This window comes from Oxyura jamaicensis, chromosome 4 (assembly GCF_011077185.1).
Source record: "Oxyura jamaicensis isolate SHBP4307 breed ruddy duck chromosome 4, BPBGC_Ojam_1.0, whole genome shotgun sequence".
Classification (NCBI taxonomy): Eukaryota; Metazoa; Chordata; class Aves; order Anseriformes; family Anatidae; genus Oxyura; species Oxyura jamaicensis.
In genome coordinates this window covers 90085607-90097707 of record NC_048896.1, presented here as the reverse complement: position 1 = coordinate 90097707, position 12101 = coordinate 90085607, and the positions used below count along the sequence as shown (strand labels likewise).

The 12101-nt window shown below is 43.6% G+C and overlaps 2 long non-coding RNA genes across 5 annotated transcripts; one reads left to right on the top strand and one right to left on the bottom strand.

Annotated features, from left to right (window-relative positions):
• The first annotated feature begins 824 nt into the window (after positions 1-824).
• LOC118166463 lies at positions 825-8331 on the top strand. 4 transcript variants are annotated; one of them, XR_004750510.1, is made up of 6 exons: positions 825-941; positions 1055-1192; positions 1297-1425; positions 2501-4271; positions 4380-4455; positions 7109-8331. It is a non-coding gene; the product is annotated as an uncharacterized LOC118166463 (long non-coding RNA). The 4 variants fall into 4 exon arrangements; XR_004750511.1 differs by having other exon boundaries at positions 2498-4271; positions 8022-8331; XR_004750509.1 differs by having other exon boundaries at positions 2498-4271.
• LOC118166464 lies at positions 4540-5510 on the bottom strand. The gene is made up of 2 exons (XR_004750513.1): positions 5000-5510; positions 4540-4912 (listed from the first exon to the last, which is right to left on the bottom strand). It is a non-coding gene; the product is annotated as an uncharacterized LOC118166464 (long non-coding RNA).
• Positions 8332-12101: the final 3770 nt, after the last annotated feature.

The following is a 12101-nucleotide window of genomic DNA, read 5'->3' as shown; positions in this document are numbered from 1 at the left end:
GATAGGGAGAGAAATGAGATCTTAATGCTCCTGCTAGTTACATTTATTGCAATGAGCAAAGACAAGAAGATAGTTTGGCCAGGTAAAAGGCATGAGGACCCTGATATCCATGCTGCTCTGGAGGTAGGTTGGGCAAGATCTGCTAGAGCTAAAAACTTGAAGAAAATATTTGTCATTCACTAATTTCAACTCCATTTGAACTGCAGCTGCCTTCCCTGGCCAGGCACTATTTTTAAAAACTAGTTCTACATTTTCTTCTCTGGTTCATTGTTTGTAAAATGTCCTTGGAAACTTTTTTTTTTTTTTTAAAGAAAAAAAAAGGCAGCAAAAGCATCCTTAACGCATTTTTCCTCATCCATTTGGCAAACTTTGCTTTTCCGCCCCAGTGCTTCCTACAGAGCTGCAGCCAGCATGGCTTTCCAGCTTGCTGATTTCCTCGTGCCATAATTTTTAGCATTGTCCATAAATATCAGCCCTGCTCTGGGGATTTGGGGCAATTCATCCTGCCCTCTCTTGCTGGCTGCAAGAGCGGAGTGAATTCATGGCCAGATGAGGACCAGCATCCCGCAGTCGGCCCCTTTGCTGGTTGTAGCTGACTTGATAGTGGTTATGATAAATGCTGGGTGCTGAGTGTCATCAGTTCTGAGTGTCTACTGCTAGAAAAGCCTTTGGGATCTTCTTGGGGCTTGGCAGAAATAACTTTTGAGCCAGAATCAATATGAACATGTGAGAATTTGTGCTGATGAGAAGGTGCACAGGTGCCTACCAGGAGGGGGAAGAGGTCAGAGGTCTCTATCACATGGATATCACAGAGAGCAATCATATAGGAGAGAGGGCAAGGAAGGCTGCTAAGGTCTTTGGCATTTATGGCCAAGTGTTTACTGTGGCTTTGCTCTTCTTTGTGTTAGCAGAGTACCATCATTTTAAATGATTTTTCACAGGTAGAAAACCTAAAGTTTTTTCAAAAAAAGTATTTATACTTCTTGTGGTATCTTCAGGAGCATTGGTATGTGGGTCTTTACTGCATAATGTGTTACCTGAAGTACATATACAGGTTGATAAGGCTGCAGTTTGCAGACCGCATTGCCCACCGCCCTGAACAGAGGAATCATAAATCCCAGCTCCTTTCAGTGTCCCTTGCCTCCAGTTTCTGCCTCCTGGGACATGGCCATTTATAATGACAAAACAACACGTAAGTACCCAGGTACTTCTAAACAAACTTCTGACTTCCTCTTTTCTAAAAATGTTGATCCCAAAGAATTCTAGAAAATCGGGCTGTATGGTAATTTTTTTTAGGAATTGCCTTTCTTCTTTCTTTGTACTGCAATAAAGGAGAACATAGATAAAGCAGCATTGTTCTTCTGTCTGATGATGGACCATGTGGTGAAGGACAAAGCTCCAGTTTCCATGGCATCCTAAAAACTTGTAAGTTAATCATAAATACCCCGGGGTCTCTTAACAACTTTTCATTCAAACTCTGAATAGCCAAGGACCATTTTTCATTTACCAATTCACACAGCCTTTCTGAACCTCAATGCCATGATGGCCTACTCTAAAACGTTGCCTCCTGTGGCTTCCAAATATATGAATCTGCCATGCAGGGAAGGTGCACACCAAAGACACCCTTAAGAAGTCCCAAATCCCCACTTTCTGTTGTTGTCACCCTCAGGACATGCCAGGAGTGGGGAAAAGTGGAGAGCTCATGGAGCCTGATGATGTTCAGGCGTGAAGTATCTCTCCACCAGGCAGGCTGAGGAGGAGTGGGGCAAAGTAGAGATGCTCTGGAGGAGGAAGTCAGCAAAACAAATGGAAGGGGGATGGCAGCCACCACCCCAAAGGCTATTTAACTAGTAACATAATGAAGTGATAATTTATGGCCCAGTTCTCCTCTGCCTTGCACCTTGTGTGGTCCTCTGCAGCCAGACACTCTTTGAGCCGAGTTCCCCACGCTCACAGTTAACAGCTTCCCAGTGTGTGGGAGCACAGATTTATTGGGGGAAATTGCCTTTCAACTGCCCGCCTGGCATCCGCTCCAGCTCCTCCAAGGCTTTGGAGCAGGGCTGCTCCAGAGAGATGGGTCCAGTATCAGTTTCAGTTTTAAATATTTTATTGGAGCTGTTAAATAAACTAACCTAAAACCAAGAAAACATCTCTGAGGCTAAGATTTTTATTAATAAAATACTGAACTAACCCAACAATAGAATACTTGAACTATCAGATGAACTGGTTGGACTAAGGTTGTTTTAGTGCTAGGCTGAAGGTGAATCAGCTGCTTTGCTAAAGGCACAGTCATCTGTTTGTATATGTTAAGAGGGAGTGTAAGGAGCTCACTAATTGTAAATTGCTTGTCAGGAATGTCATCAACTGTCATTCATATCCGTGTATAAAAATCTGACTAATTACATTAAATATCCCCTGCCTGAAACACAAGTTAAGAAGCCTTTCCTTACACCTCCGTTATGATGCCCCATTTCGACCACTTTGCTGTCTCTCCCAGCAGAGCTATCGTACTTCAGATATTGATGGAGCCTTGTATGACAGATGGATGGTTCAGAACCTTTATTTACTGGGATTTCAAACACAGCTCAAAATCTGGAGCCTTCTAAACACAGATGTTTCTCTGGGTTTGTTGGCTTTATTTGGAGTTGTTGCACCTGGAGGACTTTTCTATCTGACCTTCTCCCATGGTGGCTTTATGACTGTCCCCATCTTCTCAAGCACATAACCCCTTTCTGACATCCTATAACGAAATGGGATCAGAGGGCAATCTGGGCAGAAAAGCTAGCAGCATGGAAAACAGCTTGCTAAAATTGCCAAAACCTCACAGACTTGTTCTCTGTTGGTCTTCACCACTCCTCCTCCTCTCCCAGTGGTGTGTCTGGAGCTGGTGACAAGCAGGCGATTGCAGTGATGGCAACATTTTGCTGCCTGAGAGCTTCTAACTGTTAGGCCATTTAGGACATAGCATGACCCTAAGGAGAGGTGTCCACAGCAGCAGTCTTCCCTCAGGCACATTGGCTCACAAGGGGAAATTTCTCAGCAATGCATGGGCTTAAAATCTGTGATTTCTCTTTTCTGTGTCAAGCAGCATGTGTTGCTGAAGTTTTGGGGCATATCTAGTATCTGGAGCCATTCAGCTTAGTGCAGTCAAATCTGAATTAGATCACCCGTGGTCATCGCCAAGTAGGAAAAGTTCTGCACAGGCCAAGAATTTCTAAAATATTAGCATTTTGCATAGCAGAAATTACTGCTAGGTTTTCCTCCTAGTAAATAAACATATAAACAATGAAACACAATATCTTGGGACATCAGGTCACTTCAGAGTAACTTTCCATGGTCTTATTTGAGTTTCTAGTTTTCTGAGAAGTTATTATAACCTTCCCTATGCATGATGAATAGGAAAGTCCCAGCCCAGGTGAATCAGCTGCCTGAACACCCATCTGTCAGCAAAATCAAAATAAATGTACACTTGTAGGGAAACTCATCATAATCCTTATGTCCTTTGCCACAGAGAGCTGACATGAAGCCTGATTCTTCGAGACTGCAGGATGTTTATAATAACCTCCTTGTTTCCAGGCAGGCAGCTTTTTTTTTTCTTTTTTTTTTTTCTTTTTTTTTTTTTTTTCCCCAGTAATATATATCTCAATGGCTAAATGCTGCTTTAAGCATGATCAAGACAAGGCTTAATGGCAATATAACCTTTAAAATCATCAAGTAAGGGGAACAATACATGTCCAAAGAAGATGAAAGTTCTAAAAGTGAGCTGTGAGATGAGGTCCTTAATCAGGATCTTAATTAGGAACCTTAATAATTTAGGGTCCCTGTGCAACTTGTCTGCTTCTCTGCTTAGTAGGAGGGGGAAGAAATTCAAAGGATTTCATGCCACAGGGCAATCTGTGCTCAGATTACATGATGGCTTTGCTGCGTCTTTTCCTTCCCCTTCCCAGCTTTCCATATCATTGTCAGCTGTGTCCAGGTGTGTCCACCTTCCCTCAATACCCACAAATTATTTCTTCTCTCATAAGGTTAACCAATTCACTGTCCTGCTGTTCTGTATTTCTCTGTAGTCATTGGACAAAATCTGTTTATAGGATGGGCTCATGACACTAACAGAACAGGATGGGCATGAGAAATCCTCCCAGCTGAGGAAGAAATCACTGTGGGACTAAGTGCTCAGCTGGTTTTCAGCACACATCTTCCCTTGGACCAGCTGTGAAGTCTTGGCTCTGGGCTGTGCTACCTGCAAACACGATGGATCTGCCCCATCACAGGTGTTGTATCAGTTGTGTGGGGTGGTAACAGGTGGGAGCTACTGGCTTGTGTATCTGGGTGAAAAAAACATCTGCTGCATCTTTTCTCTCTGTTCTTCCCTCGCCCAGGCTCCGTGTATAGGGCCTGCAATGACCTGGACATCTGGGTGATGGGACATCTGCAATGAGGGGACATCTGGAGCAGGTCAGACCTCCTGGTACTGGGAAGCTGTCCTGAGGTTGGAGCAAGCATGGAAAGGATTGGGACTAAGCAGAACCTGTCATGTGAGACAGGGCTGCTGGGCTTGGCTTGTTTAGTTTAGCAAAACAAAAGCCCAGGGGAGGATGTGACGGCTGTCTATAAATACACTTGGGAGAGAAAAGAGCTATTTCAGCCTAGGGACAATGTTGGCGTGAGAACAAATGGGCATGAAGCAGCTATGAATAAATCTAGGATGGAGACCAGGGAAAGGTTATTAGCAATTGGAGCAATGAGCTCCCTCCTAGGCAGGAGGGGAGGAAAACAGGTGTCAGTAGGAGATGGAGTGTGTTTGTCTGGCAGAAAGATTTTTATGGTGTTTTTGCTTAGAATTGCAAGTGTCAGCAGTGCAGGAGGTCCTACAGTCCAGGCTGGGATGCTGCTAGCAGGTGCAATGGCAAGGCTGAAATGAAATAGAGGTCTTTCTTTTAAGATTTTTGAGACCAAAATGGAATCTAGTATACCTGACCTCTCCCAGAGCAATGGATACATGTGTCAGCATCAGTGTTTCTGGCATGAGCGTGTCCTTACTTCAGGCAAAGATTCAAAATGATGGGGAATTCACCATCCTTTGGGAACCTGTTCCTAGGGGTGCACACACAAAGCACACTCACGGACAGCCCCAAGCAAGCAGCGCATGGCACAAAGTCCTATCCCGCACCTCTGTGCTCTGTGAGGTCCTTTGTAATCCTTCTGCGATGCCTCCTGCAAATTACAAGGACACTGTGACTAGGAAAGGTCAAAGAAGCACTTTGTGATATTTCCTGTTCTGGTGTTCATTAATTTGGACAGTGGTCACAGCTGCCAGCTGCAGGGACACAAGGACACATGCACATTTCCTGCTGTGCAGGTGGAGGGGGTGAGGCCCGGTATTTCCTAAAAGCTTGTTCTGCAGCAGCTCTGCACAGTGGCTAAAGGAGAAAGAGACCAGGCAGTTACTCCAGCAGCTGATTTATCAGGCGCTGTTTGTCGCAGCGGGGGGCTGCTTCTGCCTGCTCTGACCGTGATGCCGTCAGGACAGCAATGGTATTGTCACTGCACATGTCGAGGTCAGGAAACCACTTGGACTTTTTTTATTATTATTTTTTTTATTTTTTTAATTATTTTTTTTATTTTTTTAGCCATTCAGCCCCAGAGATGAGACCGTGTTGATACATGGGAAATATGGTGCAGATTTAGGGAAACCAGCGGGGTGTTTGCCAGGCTTTACTCTGTGACTCTCCAAGGACAGGAGCATGCAGACCTGCCAGCCACCTATTTGATGATGGCTTTTGCTCCTCAGCTGCTGCTCACAGCGTGGGAAGTACTTGGTCAGTCCCAACCTGCAACCCCAATTGTCCCTCAGCTGTGCTGACACTGCAAAGCCCAGCAGCAGCAGGGACTTACTGGCAGTTTTCCCGGGCTGGGATTTTTCAGAGAAGCTAGAAGCAAGCATTGCTTGGAGGCAATGCTTGGGAAACAGCCATTTCAGGAGGAATGATGTGTCTCTGTGATGGGACGACTCAGTGCTGATGGGATAACTGTCTGAAAAGGGCCAGGGTTGCAGGCTGCACGCCTTCTGCCCAGATTACACCAGGGAACAGCTGCTCCTCAGCTCACTTAGGGACATAGACAGCACTGTGTTTTTTCTAGTGTTTTGGGAAGAAGATTAGATTTTCATTGTTTTCTATGTATCTTTACACAGAAAGTTTAGAGGATTTCAGTCTCGTGTTTCTGGAAGACAGCTAAGAAGGAATGCCTTGTACTACTTACGGCTCTTTCCCATCTGTTTCCTTTTGAGATAACAACTTCATGGAGAAGGCTATCAAGGGAGATGTTAGAGCATGGTAAGGAGCAGACACGTTGTGGACGGGTGTAAAAATGCCCTGCATGATGACAGGAAGGTCAGGAGTGCATTGTGCCTCTGCTTTGAAATGTGCTGAAACTAAAAAAAAAAAAAAAAAAAGAAAAAAAAAGAAAAAGACAGATTTCTGATTTCATAGGAACCAGTAGTCTGGGAGGATGTAACATTTCCCTGCTTCAGCAGGGGTTTGGACCAGATGACCTCCAGAGATCCCTTCCAGCCTCAACCATGCTGTGATTCTATGATTTTACAAGTGCTAGGCAGAACTCTGACGATATTTTTTCCATTTGAGTTGCACAAAATTCACGTATTGGAGTTAGTGAAAAAAGAGAGCAAATAATTTTATAAGCTTTTAAAACAATACAATAATTTTAAAACAAATAATTTTATAAGCTTTAAAAATAAACAAACAAACAAATCCACATACAGGTAAGGTTGGTATGAATCTGACCATGGAGCACAGCCATTATTGCAATGTGGCACAATCACATCCTAGAAGCCATGAGCAGAAGGGTTCTCCTTTTCTCTTTCCAGTGGAGGTGAACGCTGGGAAGAGACTCAAATGATTTTGACCAAAAATATTAATCTCATTAAGGAGTATTGTCTGTATTTTCCAGGAGACTAGAAAAACAGAAGATGATTTACCTAGCAGCAAGACATTTGTTGCTAGATATATATATATTTTTTTTCTGAATTATCTTTATTTTACATTTGCAAAATTATCTGCATCTTTCTGATCCCCTGAAAATGCTGCAGGAAACTCTGTCCTGAAGGCCTTTCCTTGGAGCAACTGCAGTTTTTCCTGGATCAGACCAATCTCTTGGCCTCCTGATTTCCCCTGGAGACTCAAGTCACCCTCTTTGCTCCCTTGTTTGTGTTGTCTGAGGTGTGGAAGATGCTGAGGAAAGTCAGAAAATGCAGAGCTGCATCTGTTCCCAACCCTCTCTAGGGATGCACATGCAAGCTTAGAGGGAGAGGGCAGCTGGAGAGCTTGCACGGCCACTTTACTGGTTGACCTCAATGTGGTGTGGTTCTCCTTGGCCACAAGAATTTAAATGGGGAGGAGAGATCCTGCCAGAATAACCTGGGGCAAAGACAGACACCCAAGAATGTGCCAAGCCAAGCAGTGTGGGATAGCAGCAAAGCATCTGCCAGCAGAGAGCACTGGGAGCCCACTCTCTCACTGCAACCCAGTAAGAACGAGCAGTCCACAAAGTAAAGTAATGTGTGATCCAAGGAGGCTTAACTACAGCCCATGGAGCTGGGTGAGAAGCAGGTTGGATGTGTAAGGCATTTTAGCATAAACCAGCCGCGGCTGTTGTTGATATTGCTTCCTACGATCCGTCACAATGAGGTTGTGGTTGAGTAATTCAGCAAAAGCTCCAGTGCTTCTCACAAAACAGAAATCAACCATCGCTGGGTATTAATGGAGTGAGAAAAGTAATTAAGTCTAATTTCAAATGTCTCAGCCAATTAAGTAACAGATGTGAGAAAAGCTGTGTAATTTAGCTCTGCTCATCAAAAATGAAATTGTCCACATTTACAAACCTCATGCTGAGCCCCTGGGAGGCTTAGGCAAGGCTCATTTGAGGAAACACACAGGTTGTGTAAAGGTGTCAAGATCAAGTGCACCTTCTGTTTTTCTTGTTCATAAAATTGTGTCTTTCAGGTTTTAATGCTTCAAATCTCAGCTCTGCCCTCAGGCATTCCCAGGAAACCAAGCTGAGCCTGGCCAAACCAAGAGCTGTCAGTGGGACTGAGAAGAAGCCTTCAATTCATAAATGGGAAATACGCTCCTCAAAAGGCAGGGTGTAAGCTCAACCTGCCAGAGCCCACCTCACCATTTGCCCTGAGCCAACATTTACAGCAGTGTTTGCAAATGTGGGACCTGATCCGGATTTTGAATGTGCATGAGCTTCATGTGCAATTGTCGCAAAGAATTTTATTGAGTTATGTGGGAGTCAGGCTCACATAAGTAAGGCTAGAAACTGGCTCCAAGACTGCAGTTCTCCCCGATGTCCATGCTGGAGCTGGGCCAGCCCTGCTGCAATCTCAGATATCACGCTGGCTGGCCAGCCATCACTGTTTTCTCCTGCCGTGTCCACGTGAAAGCATCTTGGACGTCGTGGAAGTGGCTATTGCAAGAGACAAGGACCAAGGAGCAAAGCTGCAATGGGAAGTGTCGAAAGCCTGGGAGCACAGGAGCTGAGCATGAGGAAGATATATGGTCTCTGTAGCCTTCAAAGAGATCTACGGGCTATAGCCAGCAGTTCATGGGGTCTGTCACTGAATGAATGAGAGGCTGGTGGGCTAATGGAGTATTTCAATAGAAGCCTGGCTCGGGTCTCACATCCACACCTCTCAATCGACTGGCCCATGCTCAGGGTAGAGACACCTGGAGCTCACCATGCCAATGAAGATTTCATACTCATTTCACAGCATTTGCTTTATTTTGGCTGCACGAAGGGTGCTCATATCATGGATCTGTAGATGATTGAAAATTTGTGTGGCAATATCAGACCAGTATTCACTCTGCTGGTGGGATCACCCAGAGGCAGTGGGTCTGGGAGCCTGCTTGGAAATGGGTGAAGGCCCCTAAAGAAACACCACATTCACCTCTGAGGACTTGTTGGTTTAAAACAGTTTTTGGCTGTTGTTGACCTGTGCTGGGTTTGAAGCAGTGACCCAGAGATGAAAGCCTTCTACCCTAGTGCCAGTCCTTTGACTCGCTCTGCTATAACAATAAATATCCCCCAAATCTCTTGGAACTCCCAGCAATTATAGCCTTAAAATAAACTTATAGCACAGGCTAGTAATTACTGAATGTTTCTTATTGTTTCCTCTCTGGGAGATGTGTATCCCTCAGGAAATGAGTTCCTAATTAGATAGGAGAAGCAGGGCAGCAACAATAGTGTGGGAAAGCTAAATTAATAAAAGCTCCTAGGTACACTCTGACCAACCTGGACAGAGAAGTGACAAACGATGACTTGCCTGGACCAGGGGATTTTAACTTTGTGTCTTCTTGGGAGATGTCTACGCCAGCTGTGCCAGAAAAGATGTGAGTGAAGGAAGAGAGGGAAGGAGTAAAGATGTTATTAGAGATCTTGGTAAAAAGCTGCACAGAGCAGTGCACAGCAATGCTTAAAAAAATAAAAATAAATCCCAAATCATGTGATTTTACTGACACCACCCTGTGCAGGACCTCGGCTACTAATTTGTTTGGGTAGATTAACCAAATAGGCATGCATCCTCTTTCCTGAGGTGCTAAGATAGCTCATTTCAGAGTCCAATATTCCTTTTACATACAGAGTTTTAGGGATTCTGATCCACTTTACAGTGCCTACCCTCTCACTGAAAGCCTGGGCTGAAACATTCTCCAAGCACCACATGGCTCAAAGAGACCAGGATTGGTGAGGCTGGAGGGGGCCTTTTGGATATGAATTCTTGTGATGTTTCAGCAACCCAATAGTCCCATGTCTGGTTTTGGTTTTGTGAGTGTAAGAGATGGCGTCTCCATCCCTTGCTTATATTTGTGTCATTTCTTGCAGTGCATGTAATTTATAAACTTTGGGAATGTGAGTAATTTTCTGCTTTGGAAAAATATCTCAAGCCTCATCCAGGAAATAGAAGTATTCAGAGCAGAAAATTTGGTACAAACATAGCCAGTGCCTCTGGAAGCGAAATGTAAGGGTCTACACCCACACTCATGTGCTGTCCTGATCTCTGCTGCTGTTGAACACCAAAGTCTTCCAGCTACATCTTGCTGGGCAAGGTGAGGGTTTCCTTGCTCAGAAACTGCCCCCTCTGTGTTTGAATGGATTTGCTGTAACAGAAGATGCATCCATAAATGAAGAAATGTGCCCTAGGGTGGGAGCCAAAATACGGGTGTTGTGTACCAGATCATGCATGCTACTGTCCACAGCCATATCCCAGGTTTGACAGAATGGATGGCCAACACGAGATTGTTTATGGGGAACCACTGTGGAGTCTTCTCGTGTAATCTGCTCAGGATTAAGGAACAGAGACATGAGGAGCAATGGAGAAAGTAGCATAAATAGTAATGAGTAGAAGTTTGGTAGCCCGTTCTGCTTTGTTGTTGCTGCATATTAGGAGTTTTCATTTCTGAGCTCCTGGGAGAAAGGAGGCTACCTTTCAAGATGTGGAAACTTAATTGCTTATGCTCTTTAGTAGTTACTCCTAGATTACCCTATGCTGGGGTAAAACTCATCTCTATCATATAAGTAATTGTTTTGTCTAATCTATTTGTAATGAGAACCTGTTTCACAGCCAGTGGGATGTTGATATATTCTAGCATGCAGCCAGGTTTTTCAACACTGCTATGTACAAGTACAGAGGGTTTGTCTTCAGGAAAGAGAAATTATTTGGAATAAGATAAGACATTAACTCCAATACAGCAGAAATGGGAAAGGCAATTGAAAGAAACATTGAAAGCTGCCCGCTGCGTTGATTTGTGTTGTTGTTGTTTCTAGCATCCTTCTGACTTGTGGTACTAGCCTCATCTGTTTAATGGGTACCAAAAGTAACTCAAAAAAGCTGTGATTGGCTTCCCTCCCTCCATGTTTTCTGTTTATTAACACCATGCACAGAATAAAAAGAAAGCAAAATATACCAGTGTAGAAAAAAGGTACCTCTCTGTCCATCATACCCTGGAATATTATTAATTTATATAAGAAAGCATTATGTGATGACAAGGTGACCCATAAAGATGCTTTAGGACACGTCCCCTTCCACCTCCACCCTGCAATGTGGACCACCTGCCATCCTTTGTTTGACTAATGCTGGAACTAAAGCTGCATCAGGACTGCACTTGGCAGCGCTGGGCTTGGAGCATCTGGCTTTCACATCCTGCCTCTATCCCACCAGCGTTTAAGCTTTTGGTTTCTGTCTATGCAGTGCCCAATCCGATACAGGGCACATCTCATTTATTAAGAAGAGGCAGGAGCAGATCTTTTAGAGACCACAACTTACCACGCTGGCCCCTATTACCTCCTTGTATGATCTTATATCTCATGATATGCATCTACCATTTCTTTTGTACTTAGGTTGTCAGCTTCTTGCACAAGGACTGCATGCATGCTCTGCATCTGCAAAGTACTCTAGAACATAACAAACGATAAGATATCTGACCAACCTGATCAAAATCAACAAATGTCTTGAATTTACCTTTTATGAAATTCATTCTGGTCCAAGTGTTACATAATCCTAGGCTGTAAAAGTAGCAGTTCTTAGAAGGACCAACCTCCTTGAACTATTTTCCCCTCTTGTTAACAATTTCCATCTCATTTCCTATTTCCGGCTCTAACTCCTGCCGATAATGCTCCTCAGCTAATATTGAAACCAAGAGGGAAAAATATATGAATAGTAGACATCCGATCCAAGCTTTGTGCAGAGAATTCAGGGATGGAATGTTCTTGAGAACAAGAGGGGTTTTTAAATAGTAAAAGATTGCTTGTTAAGGAAGAAAATTTGCACTGACACCTATATTAGGTACTGCTGACGTTTGTTCCCACAGTACTCTTAGGTCAAATATAACCATCTTCTTGTGAATGTATTTTTTTTTTTACTTTTTGTTTCTTTTTTCTTTTTCTTTTTCTTTTTCTTTTTCTTTTTCTTTTTCTTTTTCTTTTTCTTTTTCTTTTTCCTTTTCTTTTTCTTTTTCTTTTTGCTTTTCTTCTTTTTCCTTTTCTTTTTCTTTTTCTTTTTCTTTTTCTTTTTCTTTTTCTTTTTC